Below are 26,735 nucleotides of genomic sequence, written 5' to 3' on the forward strand. Positions count from 1 at the left end.
CAAGTCTATGAAAACAAAGTTTTCCTTTGTATGTTATGGCCTCCTTAAAGGTATTTAATGAGTCAAAAGGACTAAAATTGTAAGATAGTATAATTGTAAAATAGTCGTCATTTTCGTCAGCTGAGGCTATGCAGCCATAGCAAATCAATCCTTAAATCTTAGAAGCTTGAAACAATAAAGGTTCATTTCCTGGTCTTTTAGCCCATCTCCCATTGGTCAGATGTAACTCAGTTTGATGTTGTCTTCATTCTGGCGCCCATGCTGAGAGAGCAGCTTCTACCTACAACATTGCCAGTCACATGGTGAAAGCAAGTGAAGAATGCAGTAGAATGACACAATGGCTCTTAAAGCTTCTGCTTGGAAGTCTCATATCTGGCTTCTCATATTTTGGCCAAAGGAAATCATGGCAAAGCCTGATGTCATGAAGAAACACCAAATATTTTGAACAATAATATAATATAAATCACCATAGTCTTCCCTCTTGGTCACAAATATTCGTTTCCTTCCCTTTGCAAGGGAAGGAAATTGTAAAACCAATTCATTCTATACCCAGGGTAGACAATGCAATAGTCCCATCCAATCACTATAGTATAAGGCTCAAGATTCAAGATATTACAATAGCTTCCCTATAAAGCTTGCGTGTAACTCCTTTACTTTGGGGATTGTGAACTTAAAAAGGCAAATTTTCTACTCTCCTTAAATACAAACAAAGATGGAACACAGGTGAGTGCTGCAATGAGTATTCCCATTCCTGAAAGGAGAATAATGGGAAACATAGTAGTCATTAGTTTTCTCATTAGAGTCTGAAATGCTCCATTCTTTGCAAGAGCTTTTTACCCTACCAATGAGAAATATCCCTCCATTGGTCATTGTTTCTGCTTTCTAATAATGTTTCTGCTTTCTAATCTTCTCAGTACATTCCCCACTCCTCCCACCTGCTGCCCCAAGGCTATCTGCTTACCTTCCTTTTTATCATCCTTCCTGGATAGTCTAAAGAGGGCACTGGAGAATATGCCTTCCCTAGATGCTATCTATCTTCCTCAGTGTGCTACTGAGTCAACTAACTCAGGAACCTACCCTATCTCTGGACTGTCTTTTATATGAGATAATGACGTATACTTTTATTAATGCCAGTGTGATTGAGGTTTCTCTTACATGCAGCAGAAAATATTCTAATTTATAAAAACTTAATGTCATATTGTTCTGAAATAAATAGAACTCTGAAAAATAAGTTTTTTCAAGCTGGACTATAACTGCATCAAACTGATTATTAAGATACTCTAAAATGGAAACTGCTTCTGAAATTCTTTTCAAGTATTATTTTAATATGAAAAGATAAAGACTTTTAGCTATCACAAACAAATGGACAAACTATTACCATTATGACATCATAACTTGATGTTTTATTATTTAAGACTCATGATCTTGATTATCATGGTACAAAGATTATTCAATAGGGAAAGAATAATCTTTTGAACAAATGCTTCTGAAACTACTGGATATCCACATGCCAAAGAATAAAGTTGTAAAAAAAAAAAGAATAAAGTTGTATTCCTATCTCACCCCATATTCAAAAATTAACTCACATTGGATCAAAGACATAAATGTAATGGCTAAAACTACAAAATTTTTAGAAGAAATCATATGTGTAAATCATCATGACCTTGGATTAAGCAATGGTTGGCTAGGTATATCACCAAAAGTACAAGCCACAAAAGAAAGAAATGGATAATTAGACCATAAAAGTGAAAAAAAAATCTGCTTCAAAAGATATAATCCAGAAAATGAAAAATAAAAAATATGGAAGAAAATATTTACAAATTATCTGATAAAAGACTCATATCCAGCATGTTTAAAACATTATTCCTAACTAACAATAAAAAGATATATAACCCAATTTAAAAATGAGCAGATGATTCAAATAAGATTTCTCCAAATAAGATATACAAATGACCAACATGCATATGAAAAGATGTTCAACATCCTTAGCCACTGGAGAAAAATCAAACCCATGATGATATACCACTTCACGCCCACTAAAATGGCTATAATTTTAAAAAGACAAATGTTGGTGAGGATGTGGAGAAATTGCAACCTTCATACACAGATGATGGGAATGTAAAATAGTGCAGCTTTTGAAAAACAGTTTGGTAGTTCCCCTAAAGATTAAATGTAGAGTTATCATATGACCTAGTTTTTCCACTAATAGATATATTCCCAAGAGAAATGAGAGCATATATCCACATGAAAACTTGTACATGAATGTTCATGGTGGTATTATTTATAACACCAGAAAAGTGGAAACAAACCAGGTAATAGTGATATATACTACAACGTGGGTGAACTTTGAAAACATTATGTTAAGTGGAAAAAGCCAGACACAAAAAGCCATATATTATATGATTGCATTTATATGAAATACCTAGGATAGACAAATATGTAGAGGCAAATATTAGAGATTGCCAGAGGCTGGGGGATAAGGAGAAATGAAGTACGACTGCTAATGGGCATAGTGTTTCTTTTCAGAGTGATAAAAGTGTTCTGGAATTAGAGTGATGATGATTGTCCAACTCTGTGAATATACTGAAAACCATAGGATTATACATATTAAAAGGACAGGTTTTATGGTATATAAATTATAAACCTATAAAACAAAAAATGCAAAGTTATGTGTGCCAGCTGAAAAAAAAATTGTATTTCTAATCAATGATAAATCAGAAAATTTAAAATATTATTCTATTCAAGATAGCATCAAAAAGAATGTAGTACTTCTGGAATAAGTTTAATAAAAGAAATATGAGACTATTACCCTGAAAATTTAAAAACTTTATTGAAAACAATTAAAGATCTAAATTAATGGAAGGCCATTCCATGTTCATGGATTGAAAGATTCAGTGTGGTTAAGATGGAAATTCTCCACTAATTACACTGAATCTATAGATTAAAATCTATATTCAATCTTATTCAAAGAATAAGATAAGAATCTTATCAAAATTCTGGGTGGCTTTTTGCAAAAGTTGAGGAGCAGATTCTAAAATTTATGTGGAAATACAAAATACCTACACTAGCCAAAACAGTTTTGAAAAAGGCAAAGCTGGAGGATTTTCACTTCTCAATTTCAGAACTTACAATAACTGTAGTTATTAGGATAGTTTGGCACTGACATAAAGACAGATATATAGATGAATGGAACACAATTGAGAGTCCAGAAAGAAATCTGTATATTTATAATCAATTGGCTTTTGACAAATATGCCAAGGAAATTCAATGGAGGAAAGTGTAATCTTTTCAACAAATGAATTTGGAACATTTGGATACCCATATGCAAAAAGATGAGTCACACCATACATAAAAATAATAGTCTTAAATGTAAGCTAAAACAATAAAGGTTTTAGACTAAGACATAGTAGGTAATCTTTGAGACCTTGGGCTTGGCAAAGATTTCTTAGCTATTTCTTTGCTATACCAAAAGCACAGGCCATAAAAAAAGAAAAATTAATAAACTGAACATCAAAATCCAAAACTTTTGCATTTCAAAAGTCACCAGTAAGAAAATGGGAAGAAACAATAGGGAATAAACACATATCTGATAAAGGACTTGCACCCAGAATTTACCAAGAACCCTTAAGACTTGATAATACAAACAACACAATTAGAAAAATGAATTAAAAATATTAACGGACATTTCACCAAAGAATATACAGGAATGGCTTTTGAGTACATGAAAAGATACTCAATAGCATTAGTTATTAGGGAAATGAAAATTAAAACCACAATAAGACATCATTTTATACCCACTAGAATAGCTATGATAAGAAAGATAAATGTTTGTGAGGATGTAGAGAAATGGGAACACTTATGTTGCTGGTGGGAATGTAAAATTCTGTAGCCACTTTCAAAAACTGAAAGTTTAAAAAAAAAAAACAAACTACTAGCAGATCAACTCCTGGGTATCTACCCAAGAGAAATGAAAACATAAGCCTACATTAAAAGCTTTTACGGAAAAAAAAAAAAAAAATAAAAGCTTTTACGGAATGTTCATTGCAACATTATTTATAATAGCCACGAACTGGAAACAACTCTAATGTCCATTTACTAATGAGTAGACAAAATATGTTATATCCATATCATTGAATATTATTCAGCAATAAAAATAACATACTACTTACTACTTACACATCCTGCATTATAAACCTCAGAAACAATGCAAAGTGAAGGGAACACATATTGTGTTGATTGTGAACACATATTATATGATTCCGTTTATAGGATATGTCCATAAAAGACTAATTTATATATATAGAAAAGATTAGCAATTGCATGGGTCTGGGAGTAGAAATCTGGATTTAATATAAATGGCTATGGGGGATTTTATTGGGGGGACCAAATTGTTCTAAAAATGATTTATGGTGAAGATTGGACCACTCAGTAAACTTACTAAAAATCCCTCAAATTGTTCACTTAAAATGGGTGAATTTGGGGATATATTTTTTATAGACTAGTAAAGCTGGGTTTTTTTGGTTTGTTTGTTTCTGTGGGTTTTTTTTAAGACACATGGTAATATGCCAAAACACAGCAAGGAGATGAGGACGTAACAATTAAAAATGGTATTTTGGATTTTGCTGCCAATTTAGAAGGATCACAACAATGAGATGAGACCAAAATGTTTAAAAATAATTTCTATTTTGGTGCTTTTATTTCCATCTTGTAGCCAGATTCAGTGGTCACCAGAGAACCTTTGTTATTTAGGAGCCACAAATAAACAGATTCTGATGCTGTCTAAAGATACTGAAAAATGAAAGTCACAGGAAAAAAATGCTACAAAAATTCTCCAAAAAGTTTCACCAGCTGCTACCATTTTCTAAGTCTTTAGTTCTTCATTTTGTCAGTTACTTTATAATTCATATAGTTTCATGTGGTGGTTGTTGACTAAATTTTCTCTAAAGTTATTTTCTAGGATCCAGATGCTGTTTCACAGGAAAGATTTGTGCTTTTTCCAAGTTGAAGTATTTTGATCTAAAGTAAGCTTATGGATATAACTATTTCAAAACAAAGCATTGCATTTCTGGAGGGAATATTAATTTGGATGGCTTATTAAATAGTTTGTAAAAATTAATACTCCTGTTTTGGTCCTCTGAAATATGGTTTGTTTTATTTACTCATTCATGGATCTAGGCAAATATCTATCACACATTTATTCTTACCTAGCACTAGGCTAGATGCTGGAATTATGCCAGTGAACTCCACACAAGGAAAGGAAAACTAAACTAGGAAACAGTAATTTCACAAGATAAGAGGCCATACAGAAAGAGTGGCCAAACAACCTATGGTAGATGAGTCTGTAGGTGATCTCTGGGGAGGTAATATGTGACCTAAGATCTGACTGATGAGAAAAAATAGCCATGTGAAGATTTGTGGAAAGAGCATTTTAGGCCATAATACTAAAAAGACCTCTAGGAGAGATTGTACCTGGATTATTTCTGAGAGTATAGAGCCCAATGTAGTTGGAATGTCATGATGCAGGACTCATGTTTTGTAGGCCATAATATGTAGTATGCATTTTGGTCTAATTGCAACAGAAAAGCACTGTGAGGTTTTTAAGCAAGGTGGTAGCATAATCTGTTGTATATTTCAAATAGGTCACTTAGGCTGCTCAATGGAAAATGGAATGGAGAAGGAGATAGAATGTAAAATTAAAACAAAAAGACCAATTGAATGGCTTTTGCAATAGTCAGGAAAAGAGATGGCAGTTCTTGGACCATAATAAAGTAATAGAGATGGAAAAAGATGAGTAGATTTGATATTTTTTAAAGTTAGAGTTAATGGTATTTGTTAATAGGTTAAAGGGGTGGGGAGATTAGATAAATCAAAGAGGACTTTTAAGTATTTGATGTCAGGAACTGGGAGGATGGTGGTATCATTTACTGAGATGGGGAATATTGGAGTAGGAAAGTTTGGGAAGAAAAAAATTAAAAAATTTTCTGTTTTGAAAAGGTCAAATTTGTGATCCTATTCATCATCCTAGTAGTATATCAAGTAGGTAGTTATGTGTTTAATCTGAAACTCAAAGGAAAGGTCATATGATTGGACATATATATCTAAGGGTTATTGGCATATAGGTAGCACTTCAATCTGTAATTTCAATCTCTGGATGAGATTACCTAGGGAAGAGAAAAAGGCTCAGATCTGAATTCTGAGTTTTCCCAACATTTAAAAGATAGCAGAGAAAAAGCAAAGTAAGTGAAGAGGGTTGAATGGAGGGACGCCTGAGTGGCTCAGCAGTTGAGTGCCTGTCTTCAGCTCAGGTCGTGATCCCAGGATCCGGGATTGAGTCCTACATTGGGCTTCCTGTGAGAAGCCTGCTTCTCCCTCTGCCTGTGTCTCTGCCTCTCTCACAGTCTGTCTCTCGTGAATAAATAAATAAAATCTTAAAAAATAAAAAGAGGGTTGATTGGAGACTATGCTGCCTAGAAGTACCTCTCCAGCCAAAGGCTCTGCTGCTACTTACCTTCACCTGTTGTTGCCAGGCACCACCATGAAAAGCCATATTGGAGCCTAAGGCAAAAGGAAAAATTTTTATCTGTATATATGCTTATCAAAATATCCTCCTATATTTTGAACGAATTGAAAAAAAATATTGAAAAGTCTACAGTAAAAATCAGCTCAATCTGTTTGCATAAAACTGTGAACCCTCATAAATCTGCCCAGTGAGAAGACTTGATGGGCAAATGATCCCAGAACAGGGGACTGACTGGTTGAAATGACTGTTTTCATTATAAAAATTGCACATAAATATATAAAACAAACAGCCTAATCTTCATTTAACATTTTGATATTTTGTTCATCATGGATTTTGTGCCTTTTGATTTTTTAAAGATTGTATTAAGACATTATTTATCCTCATTACCAAGTTTTTTGGCATCCCTTGAAAGTTTGTATCCATAGAATGCCTCATTTGCTTCACCCTTATCCTGATCCTGGATCCAAGACAAAATTTCTCCATTTTTAGAGAGAGGCTGACACACTGAGGTTTTAATATGAAATCTCACATTTTAAATATGTTGGCTAGGTAGCTTGGGTTCAAGACAAAAGTGTGGAAGGATCCTCAGCTTGCCTCCTCCCCCTGATACAACAATATACAACTACATTTGGAATACTGCCCACCAAAGGAGACCTAGAAACTGGATGAACAGAGCCTCTACAAAGGGATAGCACCAAGGTGGGTAGAAGAGACAGAGATATGGTCTCACTAAGGAAAAAAAAACACACACACACCCTAGTCATGGTGATCTGTGGTCTGGAGGAATCTCAAAGGTACATACTTTTCCTTGAGGTGTGAGAAATTTGAGATCCACATCAGACACCCCAACTCTTAGATCCTGGGCAAGAGTAATGAGTTCCCAAAACATCTGGCTTTCAAAAGCAAGAGAGTATGTCTAGGAAAACTATAGAACTGTACAGATAGGAAAAACCCCTCTTAAAGGTGCAGTATACATATCCACTCAGCCTAGGAACCAGTGCAAAAACACCATAACAAAAAGCCCAAAGACCATAGTAAAGAAAATCCACATACTAATCTTAGCATGCCAGCAAGGTGGCAGGAAGTAGCAGAGCCTCTTTCTGGGGACTGAGACACTGGTGACAGCCACATTTGCCAGCTCATTCTGCTCTGCTGATCTCAGTGTCATTGGACACCATTTTAGAATCTTCCCTCTAGTCTGCTATGTCAGGGAGTGTACCCCACTGAGAGTCAACCCTATGTATTGGCAGGCCTCACAGCTGGCAGAACAGTAACCCCACTCACCAGCACATCCATAGCAGAAGGGCCAGCACCACTCATTAGCATGACTATAGTAGTCACTGCTCGGCCACAACAGGAGGGTGAACCCAGTCTACACAGGGAGCATACCTGGCTGTGATAGTAGTGATTGTGGTTCTGGGTCCCCCAGGACTCTTCCTACATATGGCCACTCCTTTCAAGACTGGGAAAACTAAAATAATAGACTGGGAAACCTACCTAAAACAGAAACAAACACAGAGAGTAGGCAAAATGAGACACAGAACTATTTATACATGAAAGAACAAGACAAAACCTCAGAAAAAGAACTAAATGGAACAGGAGCAATCTACAAAATAAGCCAAAAGTAAAGGTCATAAACATGCTTACCAAACTTGGGAGAAGAATGAATAAACACAGTCAGAATGTTAACAAAGAGAAAATATAAGAAAGTATCAATCAGAACTGACAACTAAGATAACAGAAATTAAATCTACAGTAGAGGGAATAAAGAGCAGATTTGATGACATAGAAGAACACATTGGTGATCTGGGAAACAGTGGAAATCACTACTGAGCCACAAAAAAACTTTAACCGTGCGGATAGCTTAAGGAATCTCTAGGATAATAACAGTCATATTAATATTCATATTATAGAGGTCCTAGAAAGAAAAGAGAGAAAAAGGGCCAAGAAACATATTCAAAGAAATAATAGCCCCAAACTTCCCTAACCTGGAAACAGACATCCAGGTCCAAGAGCAACAGAGTCCCAAACAAGAAGAAATCCTAGAGATCCATATCAAGACAGATCACAATGAAAGTGTCAAAAATTGAAGATAAAGAATCTTCAAAGCAGCAAGAGAAAAGCAATTAGTTACATGTAAAGGGGCCACCATGAGACTATCAGTTGATTTTTCAGCAGAAATTTTGCAGGTCTAAAGAGAGTGGTATATATTCAAAGTGCTGAAAGGAAAAACACTTGGAATCAAGGATAGTCTACTCAGCAGGGTTATCATTGAAAACTGAAAGGCAGATGAAGACATTGCACATGGTGTTGGGAAAACTGGGCAGCCACATGTGAATGAATGAAACTGGATCATTTTCTTTTACCATGTACAAAAATAAACTCAAAATGAATTAAAGACAACTGAAATCATAAAGACCTGAAATCATAAAACTCCTATAAGAAAACATGGGCAATAAACTCTTTGATATGGATATAAGGGATATTTTTTTTTAGATCTATAATCAAGGACGACAAAAGCAAAAATAAAGAAATGGAACTACATCAGACTAAAAATGTATTTTGTATTGAAGTAACCATCAACAAAATGAAAAGGCAACCTACTGAATGGGAGAAGCTATTAAAAATGATATATCTGATGGGGTTAACATCCAAGATATATAAAGAACTCAAGATTCAATGTAAAAAAAAATCTGATTTAAAAATGGGCAGATGATGGGATGCCTGGGTGGCTCAGCAGTTGAGCATCTGCCTTTGGCTCAGGGTGTGATCCCAGAGTCCCAGGATCGAGTCCCACCGTGGGCTGCATGGAATCTGCCTCTCCCTCTGCCTATGTCTCTGACTCTCATGAATAAATGAATAAATCTTTTTAAAAATTAGCATATTACTTCACTTATAAGTGGAATCTAAAAAACAAAACAAATGAACAAATAAAATAGAAACATACATACCTACAGAGGAAAAACTTGGGATGCCTGGGTGGCTCAGTGGTTTAGTGCCTGCCTTCAGCCCAGGGAGTGATCCTGGAGACCCGGAATCGAGTCCCATGTCGGGCTCCCTGCATGGAGCCTCTTCTTCCTCTGCCTGTGTCTCTGCCTCTCTCTTTCTCTCTGTGCCTCTCATGAATAAATAAATAAAATCTTAAGAAAAAAAAAAAAAAAGAAAAACCTATGGTTGCCAGAGGGGATGAGATGGGGTGGTGGACCAAATAGGTGAAGGGGATTAAGAAGTAAAATCCTCCAGCTGTAGTATAAATAAGATGTGAGGATGTAATATACAGCATAGGGAATATAGTCCATGGTATTGTAACAACTTTGTATGGTGTCAGATGGTCACTAGAGTTTGATGATCATTTCATGATATACATAAATATCAAATCACTATGATGTATACTTGAAACTAATACAACATTTTATGTCAATTTTTCAAAAAATGTCTAGTTATTTAAAATTTAAATAATATAATGTTGGTCAAACAAAGCAATACCTTTCTACCATAAAGCATCCTAGTCTCATGAAAAGTTCATGGACAGGCTGTTAAAGACTTGAGTTCTTGTCTTATTTTAGCCTAACCAGGCACTTTAACTTTCCCAGCCTTCATTTTTCATCTTATTATAAGTACACGTTCTATGACCCAGTGTCAAGCATGATAATTAGAATTTTATGAAACACTAGCAGTGATCCAGTCCTATGGATCTGAAGTGTAAATGTTAGATTTAACTATATGAAATTACCGATAATTGGCTGTTTGGGATCTACAAAAACATTAATTTCATGTTATTCAACCTAATAGTTTTGTTTTACTCGAATCTGAGGGTGTGATGAACCAGGCATTGCTGTGCTGAACCGTATTAGAGCCCAAGGCAGAAATGTGTTCCTCCACACTGTATAGCAAGATCAGGAATTTGGCCAGAAACCCATAGGCAGGGGACAAGAGCATTAATGGAGACAAGATAATGATTTGCCCTTTTTTTCCGCTATAGCAGCAGCTAATTTGATCTGAGCTCCTATTCCCAGGTTTCTCACTTAAGCATTCATTCTCTATCCAGGCCTCCAGGTGGCTCATACCTCAGTCTATTTAGGATTTCTGACTGGGATCTGAATCCTTTATATGTATGAAGGTCACAAGACTTCATTGTTTGTAAAATAATACCACTTTGAAATAAACAGCTCAAGTTCAAAGTGAAAAGAAATGAATGCGTCTCTATCAACACTTGTACATTCATTTTTATCCAGAACAGTTAACTGAGTTTAGCGTTAACCAAGCATAAAATGTAGCTATGCACCAACCTCTTCCAATCTGAGTGCAACCACTCATGCATACCAGGTATAGGGTACTTACAATGATTATCTTATTATTTTAAAGTGGGCCTTATAGTAATCCACATTGTAGTTTTCTTCTTACTCCCTTAGGCAATTAATTTTAAGCTATAGCTAATGCATGCAAACCAGATGTACATTGATTTCAGGTTGAGTTACTTGTCAAATTCAGTTCTTTAGTGTCAATGCAGTACTTTGTGTTTAAACATGTAGCATATATTGAGAAAATGTGTAGAATTCCCTCATATATATAAGGATCTTAAAGGGTTTTTAGTTCAAGAAACATAATAGGTGGTCACTACAGAATTGTTGAATGAATAAACACGTATTAAATACTTACCGGTGGCTGATGCCACACTATCAAGATATAAAAGACCCTGCTGTGGCAGGAAAGTGTGGGAATATCTGAGTATGTGAATGACATTGGTAGGGCAGCAGTGACAGTGGTTGTTTTTCATTCAGTCAGTTTTGCAGAGTGGTTTTAGTCCTTTATCATAGAATCTTAGTCTTAAGTCTAGTCCTCCTAGTCCTAGTCACTACTGCTCCTAGCAATTCTGGGAGCCTCCCAAAATATTTTAATGAACTGCTTCTTCTCTCTTTAACTGGCTAAAGTTGATCTCTGTTGCTTGCAACTAAAAGCCCTGAGTGATTCAAGGGAGAACCCCCAGTGCAAGGGAGATGCCCTTAGTAGATAGAATATTTTTGCAATGAACCTGGGGGAGTATACTTAAGGAATAAAACAGGATGAAGAGTTTTAAAATAACTGGGGCACAAAAGTTTTTTCCCTAAGGCTTTTTAAAAAGCAATGAGACCACCTCCACAGTAGACCTAATTTGTCAATAAAGTCTATCATCCCTGTTGTCAATGGAAACATTTAGTGGGTGGGCAAACTTTTATTCATTTCACTAGCATCATTATATGAAATTTAAAAAATAATTATCCTAATTCATCAGCAACTTTTAAATTATGTTCACCTATTTGCTATGATAGTGAAATTTATAAAACCTTATGCAGATTTAGAGAGATTTCAGTAAGAAATAGTTTAAGATAAAAAGTCTCCATGAATTGATTATAACAGGAGTTTATTTGTAAAATTTGATTTCATGGCATAATTCATTCAATATTGCCAGATAAATCTGCTTGTTGCTATAGTTGCTAGATACCTGATTCATTCATTTTGATATAAATTCACTAGTAAATTTTTGCTAGTAGCCATATATAAACCTTTCATGGATGGTTGGTTTATCTAATGGAGAAGAAATGGATGGTGGCTTCATTGAGTGAATTTACTTTGTTTGCATGTAAAGATAAAAATGGGGATCCCTGGGTGGCTCAGCGGTTTCGAGGCTGCCTTTGGCCCATGTCGTGATCCTGGAGGACCGGGATCGAGTCCCATATCAAGCTCCCGGCATGGAGCCTGCTTCTCCCTCTGCCTGTGTCTCTGTCTCTGTCTCTCTCTCTCTTCTCTTTCTGTGTCTATCATAAATAAATAAAAAGAAATCTCTAAAAAAATTTAAAAAATTAAAAAATGAATTAAGAAACATTTGTAAACACAAAATTTGTAAAATTATAACGTATTTAAAAAGTAATTTCTTGTTTTTTAAAAATTTTATTTATTTATTTGACATAGACAGTGTGTGCCAGTGGGACGGGAGGGGTAGAGGGAGAAGGAGAGAATCCCAAGCAGACTCTGCACTAAGCTTAAGTTATTGTTACTTTTGCTATCAAGTTAACAATACTGTTATCAGTGCAACTGCAAATTATAAAAAGATTTTATTTATTTATTTTAGAAAGAGTGAGTGAGCAAGCATGAGTGGAGGGGATGAGCAGAGGAGAAGCCGACTCCACACTGAGTGTGGAGCCCAATGTGGGGCTTAATTCCAGCATTCCAAGATCATAACCTGAGCTGAAAGCAGACACTTAAGCAGAAAGGGCCACCCAGGCACCCCTAAATAGTAATTTCTTTATAGTATTGACCATAGGTATAGCTTTAAAATATTTATCTTCTAGGGGATCCCTGGGTGGCGCAGTGGTTTGGCGCCTGCCTTTGTCCCAGGGCGCGATCCTGGAGAACCGGGATCGAGTCCTGCGTCAGGCTCCCTGCATGGAGCCTGCTTCTCCCTCTGCCTGTGTCTCTGCCTCTCTCTCTCTGTGACTATCACGAATAAATAAAATCTAAAAAAAAAAAAAAATTAAAAAAATATTTATCTTCTAAAGCATGCACTAAAAATGTTAATGTCCAAAGTGAATCTTCAGAGATGTCAAAATTCCATTATCTCTTTGTTAATAAATATTCAGCATTGATAAGATGTCAGATCTGGCTGATTGCTTGTCAAGAATGCTGTAGAAAAAATTTAATCAATGGATGCTAGGATCATTAGACTAAATAAGTGACCTTGAGATTCCTTCAAATCTTGAAATTCTATGAGCATCTACGACACACAGTTAAGAGTCACCAAATTCGGACTCATAGTTTAACAAATACTTTTTATATTTGTGTGATTTTAATTCTATCTCAAATTTTAAAATCTGCATAAAATTATATAGTTATTCTTTATTGAAATTACCTTTATTAAAACAATAGAATTAAATGAATTGAGACTTCCAGAGAATTATCTAGTCCATTATGAATTCCACGTTAATATAAAGCATGATTTTATTTATTTTTTTAAAGATGTTATTTATTTATTCATGAGAGACACAGAGAGGCAGAGACACAGGCAGAGGGAGAAGCTGCTTCCCCGCAAGGAGCCTGATGTGGGACTCAATCCCAGGACCCCAGGATCCCAAGCTGAACCAAAGGTAGATGCTCAACCACTGAGCCACCCAGGCGTCCATAAAACATAATTTTAAACAATATTTTCAACAAATTATTTTATGTATAATTTATATATGATATATAATATATAATAGTACATATAAATATATGCAAATGTTCTATTTATACATATGAATAGAATATATATCATATACACATGTCTAATATATATAACATATATTTATGTATACATCATATATGGTATATATTATATATACACATGAATACATATATGTATACAGTACAGACACACACACATATGTATAAATGTTCTATCTCCAAAAACAGCTCTCTAATCCATTTGTTTCTCTCCAGCGACTGTAACATTTCCTAATTCAGGAAACTATCATGTTGTACCTGGGCTGCTACTGGAGCCTTCTGCTGCTCTTCCTGCTTCCACTTTTGCCCCCTCCAAGCAGCCACAATGAACTTTTAAACTGTCAATCATATATCATTCCTCTCCTTAAAATCCTTCTGTGGCTTCCCTCTGCCATTCATATATAAACCTTGTTCTATAAAATGGCCAGCAAAGCCCTCCAAGCTCTCACGGGTGCCTGCATCTCCAATTTCATCTTTATCTCTAGTCTCTCTCTCTTTTTTTTTCCTCTCTCAGCATTTTTTTCAGGTTACAGGAATATAGAATTATAATTTACATGCCATACAACTAAGTCATCTAAAGTGTAAATTCAATGGATTTTTATTTTTAATTTTATTACTTTTTAAAGATTTTATTTATTTATTCATGAGAGACAGAGAGAGAGAAAGAGGCAGAGAGACAGGCAGAGGGAGAAGCGGCCTCCCCGTACCTGATGTGGCACTTGATCCCAGGACTCTGGGATCACAACCTGAACCAAAGGCAGATGTTCAACCATGGAACCACTCAGGCTTCCCTCAATGGATTTTTATATAGCCAGAGAATTTTGCAGCCTTCACCACAATCAATTTTAGAACATTTTCATCACTCTGAAGGTAAATACTATACCATTTAATGGTCATCCTCAATTTACCCCAACATTCTTAGCACTAGTCAACCACTAATCAACTTTCTATAGTTTACCTATTCTGGATATTTTATTTAAATGGAATAAAAAATGGGGATCCCTGGGTGGCGCAGCGGTTTGGCGCCTGCCTTTGGCCCAGGGCGCGATCCTGGAGACCCGGGATCGAATCCCACGTCGGGCTCCCGGTGCATGGAGCCTGCTTCTCCCTCTGCCTGTGTCTCTGCCTCTCTCTCTCTCTCTGTGTGTGACTATCATAAATAAATAAAAAAATTAAAAAAAAAAAACTTCTTTAAATGGAATAAAAAATGTATGATGTTTGTGACTGGCTTATTTGACTTAGAATAATGTTTTCAAGGTTCATCCATGTTGTAGCCTGTATCCAGATTATTTATTTTCTATCACCAGATGCTCTATTGGGTAAGATGTATCACATGTTATGTATCCATTCACCAGTTGATGGGTATTTGAGTTGTCTCCATTTTTTTGGCTCTTACGAATAGTGCTGCAATGAACACTTGTGTACAAGTTTTAAGTGGACATGTATTTTTATTTCCCTTTGATAAATACCTAGGAATAGGGTTGATGGGTCATATGGTAACTCTATGGTTACAACAATCCTCCCTTATCCATGGGGGATATGTTCAAAGACTTCTAGTGAATGCCTGAGACCACAGACAGTACAGAATCTTATATACAGTATGTGTTTTCCTTTACATACTTACTTGTGATAGAGTTTAATTTATAAATTAAGCACAGTAATAGATTGACAGTAATAACTAATAATAAAATAGAACAATTATCACAACATACTGTAATAGAAGTTGTGTGATTGGTCTCTCTCTCTCTCAGAGTATCTTGTACAGGTGTCACCTTTCTTCTTGTGATGATGTGAAATGATAAAATGTGTGGCAAGATGAAGCGAGGTGAATGACATAAGCATTGTGATGTAGCATTAGGTTACTGTTGACCTTCTGATGATATATGTTAGGAGGAACATCTGCTTCTGGACTGCAGTTGACCACAGATAAGTTAAACTGTGGAAAGCAAAATTGTGGACAAGGGGGGACTACTGTAATCTTGAGGAACTGCCAAATTGTTTTCCAAAGCAACTGTGCTGTTTTAAATTCCTACCAGCTGTGTATGAGGGCTCCAATTTCTCCACATTCTTGCCAATACTTGTTACTATTTGTCTTTTTTAGTATAGCCATCCTAGTGGGATATAATATCTTATTGTGGGTTTAATACATTTCTCACATGCTAATGATGTTGAACATCTATTTTATCTGCTTATTGGTCATTTTTATATCTTCTTAGGAGAAATGTCAATTCAGAAATTTTGCCCATTTAAAAAATTAGATAATCTTTTTCTTAATGCATTGTAAGAGTTATTTATATATTCTGGATAGAAGTTTCTTATCAGAAAAATGATTTGCTGGGTGGCTGAGAGCTCTGCCTTTGGCTCAGGTCGTGATCCTGGGGTCCCGGGATCGAGTCCCACATCAGGCTCTTCCCTATGGGGGACGTGCTTCTCTCCCTCTGCCTATGTCTCTGCCACTCTCTCTGTGTCTCTCATGAATAAATAAATAAAATCTTTTAAATAAATAAATAAATGATTTGCAAGCATTTCCCCCATTCTGTGGATTTTCTTTTTCCTTTCTTGATCGTGTCCTTTGAGTAAAAAATATAATTTTGGCAAGACCAGTTTATTTTTTCTTTTGTGGCTTGCGCTTTTGGTGTCATATCTAAGAGACTATTGCTCAATCCAATATCATAAAGATTTACACGTATGTTTTCTTCTAAGAGTTTCATTTTTAAGCTCTTAGAATTAGGTCTTTGGGATCCCTGGGTGGTGCAGCGGTTTGGCGCCTGCCTTTGGCCCAGGGCACGATCCTGGAGACCTGGGATCGAATCCCATGTCGGGCTCCCAGTGCATGGAGCCTGCTTCTCCCTCTGCCTATGTCTCTGCCTCTCTCTCTCTCTCTCTCTCTCTCTCTCTTCTGTGTGACTATCATAAATAAATAAAAAAAATTTAAAAAAAAGAATTAGGTCTTTGATCCATTTTGAGTTAGTATTTGTATGTAGTATGAGGAAGGGATCCAACTTCACTCTTTTGCATGTGGTAATACAGATATCCCAGCACCATTTGTTAAAAAGACTACTCTTTCCCTATTGAGTGGTCTTGGCACCATTGTTACAAACCAGTTGATCATATATATGTGGGTTCATTGCTGGATTCTCAAATCTATTTCATTAATCTCTAAGTGTATCCTTATGTCAGTACTGCACTATTTGGATTATTATGGTTTTGTAGTAAGTTTTGAAACTGGGAAAGTGTGAATCGTCATTCTTTATTCTTCTTTTTCAAGATTATTTTGGCTATTCTGGTTTTCTTGAATTTCCATACAAACCATAAAATCAACTTGTCGATTTCTGCAAAAATGTTACGTAAGATTTTAATAGGTATTGCCTTGAATCTGTTCATCAATCTGGGGGTTATTGCCATTTTAATAATACTACATCTTCTAATAATACAATATATTCCAATATGGAATGTATTTTCCTTTATTTAATCTTCTTTAATTTCTTTTTTAATTTAATTTTTATTTTTTAGATGTTCTTTATTTTGTTTTGGTGATTTTTTTTGTAGATTTTAGTGTACAAAGTTTTAGACTTGTTTGGTAAATTCATTTTTAAATATTTTCATTTGATGCTATATAAATGAATGTTTAATTTCATTTTCAAATTATTCATTGAAAATATATAGAAATACAATTGATTTTTGTATATTGATCTTATATCTTGCAACTTTTATGTATCCATTTATCAGTTCTAATAGTTTTTTTGTGGGCCTGAGGATTTTCTATGTATGACATCATGTCATCTGCAAATAGATGATTTTACACCTTTGTTTTCAATCTGAATGCCTTTTACTCTTTTTCTTGCCCAAGAACATGTGTTGGATGAAAGTGGTGAGAGCTGGCATTCTTGTCTTCTTCCTGATCACACAGGAAAAGTTTTTCAGTGTTTTATCAATAAGTGTGATATTACCTGTGGATTTTTAACTGTAGTTTCTTATGCACCAACCACATATGATTTTTAGAATTGCCAAATTTCTTGCCTCAGGGCCTTTGCCATCCTTCTTTTTTTTTTTTCTTTCCCTATTTGGCTTCTTCTCATCCTTCAAACTTCATAAAAACCCCAGCTAAGGTGGACTGCCTCCTCCAGTTATTTTTCTCTAAAAGAGCATACCAGGGCAGCCGGGGTGGCTCAGTGGTTTAGTGCTGCCTTTGGCCGAGGGTGTGATCCTGAAGAACTGGTATCAAGTCCCACGTTGGGCTCCCTGCGTGGAGCCTGCTTCTCCCTCTGCCTGTGTCTGTTTTTCTCTCTCCCTCTCTCTGTGTCTCTCATGAATAAATAAAATCTTTTTAAAAAATAAAAAAATAAAAGAGCATACTATTTTCTTCACAGCACTTACTCCAATCTGTAGTTTTTTTTTTTAAATATTTATTTGCTTGTTCATTTTCTGTCTCTTCATCTATGTTTCATGAGGACAAGGACAGCTTCCACCTTGATTGCATTGTGCCCCTTGTGCCCAAAACAAGAAGTACTCCACTCGTTCTGCTGAGTGAGTGAATAAATCAACACTCACCATATACCCATGTCTTTGAAGTCATGTGATAGATTTTAACAAACATGCCTGCACCTACCCACTTAAAGACTATCTCCCAGTTAGAGTAGCCACTTCAGAAACTACTGAGTTGTTTCATGATGGTACTGTTTTTCAAAATGTTTTTAGAATTCTTTTGTTAAGTTCCACATACGAGTGAAATGTTTTGGAATTGGCTTCACAGCCTGTGGCAATTCCTTTGCATCATATTAATTCTTAAGAAGAATATGAAATATGTGAAATAAAATATATATGTGCACTGTTAGATATGTAAATGCATGATGATATGACATAGCAGTGGATTTGGCACCATTAATATGCTTATTAGGAGAGAAGTCATGTTTCTTCTTCACTAACATACTTGGAAGCTCATTGTATGGTTCTGGAATCAGTACACTTAGGTATGTGAAAAAGCAAAAACCTGCAGGTAGCTTTTGTCTGAGATTCATATCATAAAATGCTTTTCACTTAGTTTATAAATAGGCCAGATGGACTTTTAAGTGAGACCTCTGATTCTATCCTGACTCTGATACCTACGTCTCTAGAACCACATTTAACCCATCCAAGCTTGAGCTTCTTTCGTGTAAAATCACTCAATTTTCTGGAATTCTAATAGTTAGATGAGATAATGATATTGCAAATGCTCACCCCAGTGCTACGTACATAGTAGGCTCTCAATAAATGACAGCTGCTATAATTAGTATAACTACTTATTTAGACCATCTTCCACCCATCTCACAGTTAAGGAAACCAAGAGACTCAGTTGTTTGCCAAGAATAAGGTCAGTTGTTAAAAAAAAACTGAGACTCAAAACTGGATCTACTGGTTCACAGTCTGCTTCTTTCCAATTCAATATGCAGAACTAACAAGAAACAAGTTTTGGCAAGGATGTGGAGAAAAAGGAAAATTCTTGCACTGTTGGTAGGAATGTAAACCATACAGCCACTGTGGAAAAGAGTATGGAGTTTCCTCAAAAAGTTAAAAATAGAACTGCCCTATGATCCAGTAATTGTGCAACTGGGTATTTATCAAAAAAACACAAAAACACTAATTCAAAGGGATACATGCACCCCTATGTGTATTAACAGCATTATTTATAATAGCCAAATTATGGAAGCAGCCCAAATGTCCATTGATAGATGAATGGATAAAGAAGATGTGATATGTATACAGTGGAATATTACTCAGCCATAAAAAGAGTGAAATCTTATCATTTGCAACGACATGAATGGAGCTAGAGAGTATAAAGCTAAATGAAATAAGTCAATCAGACAAAGACAAGTGCCATATGATTTCACTCATACGTGGAATGCAAAACAAACTAGAAAGGGAGAGAGAGAGGGAAAGAGAGAGAAGCCAAGAAACAGACTCTTTTGAGAACAAACTGATAGTTACCAAAGAGGAGGTGGATGGGAAGATGGGTGAAATAGGGAAGGGGGATCAGGAGTGCACTTGTGATGAGCCCTGAATGATGTATGGAATTGTTGAATCACTATATTACACCTGAAACTAAGAGAACACTGTATGTTAACTCTACTGGAATTAAAATAAATTTTAAAAAAACATGCAGAACTAGCCTCAGCTTTCAGAGCTTAACAGCTGGGAGAGCAAACGCATTTCTTGGCTATATAAGGCAGCCAGGAAAGAATGTGGCATGTATACTTTCCTAATGAAAAATAAACGGAAGGACTTTTTACTCCTTTGGCTGCAAATCAGAATCCTTTTGTGCAAATTGAATTCATTTTCTTATTACTTCAGGATAAAATAGATTCCATTACCATTCTCTGTCACTGTTTCCCCATTTTCTTTGCTCTGAGCATATCCCATCTCTTAGAATTAGAATGGGGGACTTTAGTTGATCACAATAGCCATTGGAAAGTCATAGGGGAAAGAAAGAAAAATAACCTGCACTGATGCAAAGGAAGAAGTAAAACAAATAACTACTAGGTAGCAATAACTTTGTACTTTGAAAAATTTCTGTTAAGATTAGACCAGAAAGTCTTTGTGACCATATATACATATATGTCTAAATAAAACATATATTGTATGTGTGTATGACTCTTAATGATTTTAGTTTTACCTGGTCTTCAGGAAAAATCATATCTGATAAAGAATAGGTTGAAAAACATTTTGGGGGAAATTTGGTGTTTTTAACATTTAAATACATTCTATGAGGTAATTTTTACAACTATAGATGATATAATTTGTTAATAGAATCTTTCCTTAGGGAAATGACTCCACAAAACAGAAAAGGAAGTTATCGTTTTTACTCTTTTCTTTATAATTATTCTGCATTAGACTGAACTAAGGTTGTACCACTTATGCTTTCAACAAAGATGAGGTAGTGGGGGTAGAAATCAGCCCAGTCCTTCACCACCTTCCCAAGCCTTCAAGAGAATGGGACACCTTTTACTTTTATACAAGGGCTCCTCACCTTTTCACCGAGTCACATGTCTGAGGACCTGTATCTTTCCTTAAGGGATACTTCTAACTCGTGCAAAGACCCTGTATAGACTAGAATAGCTCTGATATAGGTATTATAGCCACACTAAAAAAAAAAAAAAGGCATGGTAGCACAATCTGAAATTAGCTTATAGAGCAAAATATGTTTTGTGAGAAATGTACACTCCAACTTTTGCAAACACAAGTTCATAATAGAAAATTAACCCTGTGTGAAAACTTAAGTTCAATCACTAGTTAATTCACTCCACTCATGGATGCATCCTTTTATTCATTCAATATATGTAATAAAGAATAATGCCACTGCTGATCTAATAGATAAGGAATTTTGGAGAGAGCTCCACAAATAGCAAAGGAAATTTAATCCATTGCTATTACCTGCTATCACTGTGTGATTACATGCATATTATTGTGATTACCCATTAATTTATAACACTGCACATTTAGTGTGCATTGTTGAAAACTTGCCTAGTTGCTTTCTAAATATAACTAAGAAAAACCAATCATTTTATAAAACCATATGATTAGTGCCTAGCCCCACCATTTTCTATTTATCCTTTAAAGAAAACTCTGGCTAAGTGTTTACTACTCTATCAATTGTTAAGTTTTCAGGATGGGTCTTTTGGGGTGGCTGCCTGAGCTCATTAGGCCTCTATACCGAATTCAGGCAGCATTAGCCAGCAGATTTATTTTAATATAAACAACATTACTGAATGTGCTGTTGTATTACTTTTCTTTAGTCTTTACCTCTATATGAGTTCTCTTTTTATTTTGTTTATGCCCACAATGAAATGAAAGCATATCAGAGCTTTTCAGTGAGCAACCAATTTTTTTTCAAGATCACAGCTCTGATTTCCATGGGTGCCCTTTATGAAATCCTAGAAGTTAGTGCTTTCTATATTAATCATCTCCAGCTTTTACTTCACAAATTAATCTATCCAGTGAAAGCATTGCAAACAATTCAAACTTGCTTTTATTCCTTTCACTTGAAGATGATTTTCGGACAGTGTTGAGAAAGACTCCCCCACTTAAGTGAGAAGAGGGTGATACTGACATGGAGCTGGTTTTTGTGTAGAAGTCATTACAGATTAACCGGGTTCTGTAACTCTTAGTGATGATGGAGTTACTGATGAAGGTTGTCAAATAATTCTTGCTTCACAGTACTTATTTTGCCTTCTCCTCCTAACTTTATCCCCATTTTCCTTTCAGCCCATGGGGTAGTATTGTTTCAATGCTGGACTTGGTTTGAGCAGGTACCCAGGTCTGAGCCAATTAGCATATCATACTTCCTGGTTACAATGGTTTGTTCAGAGAAGGTCATATAATTGGATTTGAGACAATGAGATACAATGAATCCTTGTTAGGTGGGAATGCTGGAGCGAGAACTCTTAATTCTTTTCTACTGGACATGAATGAAGAGAGATAATTCTTTAGACTTCTAGGAAGTCACTTGAGACTACTGCGGGACAGGAGCTAGATTTGGATGACTTTGAGCCCCTGGATCAGTCAAACCTATCTAGTCAGATATACCCTTGGATTTTTCAGTTGTAAAAACAATTCTCATTTTGCTTCATCTAGGTTGGAATAAACAACTGTACAGGGTTTTGGGTGTGAGGAAGCATATGAGTTGAGGTCATATTTGCTGATACTGGGGCATTACTGAGATAGTTAGAATCTCCCCCAGTTTCCCCAAATCTCAAAACCCTACATCTTTAAGAAGACTTTGAAAGGTATAGCAGCTACTCTTGAGCTAATCCTCATTCCACTCTACCCTAGTCCCATGATTGGCCAACCTAGCTCTCTTGCACCTACAAGGAATGTGGAAGAGGCCTCAGGCTCATCGTTCTTTCATAGTTCCTCCTTACAAACAGAACTCTGAGTCCATATTGTTGGAATCATCATTAGTATCTGAGGCACCTTTAAAAAGTACATGAAACCTGGAGTAAAAAAATCTCACCTCATTTGTATGTTAGCAAGTCTCATCTTGGAATTGAGTGAGGGTACCTAAGGAAGTAGGATGAGGACATGTTTGACATGTTTAGTGTCAAATTGGCAGGTGATGAAATAATTTTATTTTCTTACATTGGGTCTGACCTCTTAAAATTGATAAGTGAAAGAAGAAATTCAGGAGATAAAAATGGTTACATATTTCTGAGGGTTAAAAATGCCAATAAATGGTTTTTGATAATATTTGAACTTGTCTATGGAAGACTGAAGAGTATTTCTCCAGTTAGATGTACTCATAATACTTAAATCATGGTTATTTGGGTTTATTCAATGTGGCTAAATCTGGCACTCTTTATACTTAAGACATATGACTACATAAATATAGTCAACTTATCTTGACAAGGAATCAAATACATTACAATGCAGCAAAGATACACTTTTTAACAAGTAGTGCTGGAACAACTGGATATTCACATACAAAAAGATAAATCTAGACACAGACCATATACCCCTCACAAAAATTAATTCAAAATGGATCACAGTACTGAAAAGAAAATGCAAAACTATAAAACTCTTAGAAGACAATGTAGAAGAAACCTCATATGATCTTTTACTTTTTAGACTTGATAAGCTGGAATCCACTAAAATTTTAAGATTTTGCTCTGTAAAAGGTACTGTCAATGTAATGAGAAAACAGGACACAGACTGGGAGAAAATACTTGCAAAAGATACATCTGATAAAGGACTATTATCCAAAATATAAAAATAATTCTTAAAGCCCAACAATAAGAAAACAATCTGATTAACAAATGAGCCAAGGACCTTGACAGACACCTCATCAAATGGCAAATGAGCACATGAAAACATGCCCCACATCATGTGCCCTTAGTTAGGAAAATGCAAATTAAAACCATAATGAGATACTATACACCCCCTATCAGAACTGTCAAAATCCAGAACACTGACAATAGCAAATGCTGGAAAAGATATGGGACAACAAGAATTGTCATTCATTGCTGGCGGGAATGCAAAATGGTACTTTGGAAGACAGTTCAGTGATTTCTCATGAAACTAAATGTACTCTTAGCATACGATCCAGTATTCGCACTCCTTGGTATTTATCCAAAGGGGTTTGAAACTTATATCCACATAAAAATCTGCATGTGGATGTTATGGCAACTTTATTCATAATTGTCAAAACTTGAAAGTAACCAAGATGTCCTTTAGTAGATGAATGGATAAATGAACTGTGGTACATCCAGATAATGGAATATTATTTGGTACTAAAAAGAAATGAGCTATGAAGCCATGAAAAGATATGAAGAAAGCTTAAATGCATATTACTAAGTGAAAGAAGCCAATCTGAGAAGGCTACATACTATGTGATTCCAACTATTTGACACTTTAGTAAAGGCAAAAATATGGAGATAATAAAAAGATCAGTGGTGGCCAAGGTTAGAGGGGGGGAGGGTATAGAGTGTTTCTAGGGCAATGAAAATGCTTTGTAGGATAAAATAATGTTGGGTACCTGTCATTCTACATTTGTCCAAATTCATGGAATGTTCGCTCATGAAGAGTAAGCCCTAATGTAAACTATGGGCTTTGGGTGATAATAATGTGTTAGTGTAGGTTCATCAATTGTAACAAATGTACCATTCTTATGGGGGATGTCAATGGCAAGGAGGGGTTATGCATATGTGAGACAGGGAGAATATGGGAAATCTTGGTGTCTTTTACTCAGTATTTCTGTGAAAATAAAACTGTTCTAAAAATAGTCTATTAAAAATTAAATAAAAAAGATGTGTTCTCTCTATATGTATTTCAGTAAAAAGGTTCTTAAAATCCTAGTTATTACAGTATCGAACAATAAAATTATCTGAATCTTTGTATTGATTAAATAATTTAAAATGTAGGTATTATATGTGCCCTATCTCAATGAATTATATGGCCCAGCCTATGCATTAAATTTGGGGTAAACTTAGAGGTGTGTGTGAATACTGAATTTATTTCACCTAGAGAAAATTACTTGGAAAATCTGAATGTGATAGTTACAAGGTATTTATTATTAGTTAGGAACCATCTAAAATAAAGCCTACAAGTCCCCAATCTGTTCAAATTTTGGTTTTCTCTTGTTTCTAGCTTGTGATTTTTTACTGTTGAAAAAAAGTTTTTGATTGTCTTTTAGGACAGTCTTTGTGTCTTTATAGGTTTCCACTGTAACTCTTCTGTGCTGTATAAAACACTCTTCTAGGATTTGATTTCGCCCAGTCATTTTTGTTATGTGCTTTTGAGCTTATCAGTTTATTTATTCATGATGCTGATTCCAACTTAATTCTCTGGGAATGGGAGTGACATTACATATAAAGCACTTCAAGCTTCTCAGAAATCAAGCGCTGAAAAAACTAGGATGTTTTTTTTATTGCAGTTGTTTCACTATTGTTTATTTAAGCACTCAAATATTGCTAGTCTTAGAAAAGGTTTTTTTCATTTATCCTAATAGATATTATTAACTGAAGTTTCAGATCTGGTTCTTAGAACACATTTATTATTATTTAATCTAATTGTCTGTCTTTACCTAATCTATCATTTCATGTATCTATCATCATTATATTTTAATTCCAGTTGTATTTGTTAGACTGATCTATCAAGTGAAACCTTTCTGAAAAGTTGGGACTTATTTTTTTCCTTTCTGGAACTTTTAAATATTAAATGCAGAATATTAAATGCAGAGTTGAGTTGTTTTGCTGGTCAGTGTTTACTCTGTGTGCCTTGGGGAGTCTCCTTTGTTGCATTGCTCTGTTTGCTGCTGTGCCTTTACCATGGTTTTAGGTTGTCACTTAACCACGATAAATAAACTATAGGATGGATTAAAATATCTAAAGGTACTGTACAAGAGTCCACCTGTCAGTACCTTAAAACTTTTCCTTCCCATTCTTTTGACCCATGTTTTTCCTAAATCTTAATTTTAGAGTAGTATACATTATTAATTTTTCCAATTAGTATAGTGAGTAGTATTTACCAATGTTTCGTTTTACATGTTTTTATACACATTTTCTGAAGTACTCCTAATTGAGGAGTAAAAGGATCAGTTACTAGCTTGAACTCTTGACAGGCATTCAACAAACTTTAGTTTTTATTTTTAAAAATTCCTTTCCTTGTTAAGCTTTTTTGCAAGTTTGACATAATATTTAGAGCACTTTGTAGAAAACTTCCCCCTTGGTAGGAGGCAGTCAAAGGTGAGGAAAGCTGGAAATATGAGGAGGGAACTTAATCATCCACTAGGTTCCAAGTATGCCAGTCATCTCTACTATGCAAAACAATGTAGGACTTGTGGCATTCCCCACGTCACTGATAAAAGTTTGTCCATGGAGGCTGCAAACTTTGAGGCAGGAAATAGCATATGTTTGCCATGGATAATGGAAGAGAACTGATTGATATTGATAGATTTCAAGGATGATGGCCTTTCTTATCAAGACCAGTGGTCCACATAATACTTGGATCAGATAATTACCAAATGCAGTGAACACTTTTCAATTCTTACTTGACCTCCAGACATAGCAATAGCATCTAGTCAAGTAAATGTTGGGCTCTAATGCAGAGTTGATAAGCTAGCCTATATTCCTCACTCCATTAATGATGTTTCAAAACATTTCCTTCTTCATCTTTCTGTAGAACCTCCTGCTCCACTGAGCCTCATGCCATCCATCTTCCACACTCATTATATCCCTTATATTTTACTGGATAATATAGGGATTCCAAGCTACATATTCTTCTTCATTAAATTTTTTCTCTTAAATTTTTTATTTTAAATGAATTTATATTTATTAGAGTTCTAAAGAAGTATACATAAATCCCATATACCCTTCAATCAATGTTCCCTTAATGTTAACCTCTTATCAAAATAAGGAAATTAGCATTGGTCTGACCCTCTCAACTAAATAATAGGCTTTAGTTGGATTCCACCAGTTTTTACATGAATGTCCTCTAGTCTAAGGTCCTGTCC

The 26,735-nt window shown here is 35.3% G+C and overlaps 1 long non-coding RNA gene across 1 annotated transcript in view; it reads left to right on the forward strand.

Moving 5' to 3' along the window:
- Positions 1–26,735, forward strand: part of LOC121495662 — a 171,602-nt gene that overhangs the window by 19,173 nt on the left and 125,694 nt on the right. The gene's annotated exons all lie outside the window — the stretch shown is intronic.

The sequence above is a fragment of the Vulpes lagopus genome, chromosome 7 (assembly GCF_018345385.1).
Source record: "Vulpes lagopus strain Blue_001 chromosome 7, ASM1834538v1, whole genome shotgun sequence".
Taxonomy (NCBI): Eukaryota; Metazoa; Chordata; class Mammalia; order Carnivora; family Canidae; genus Vulpes; species Vulpes lagopus.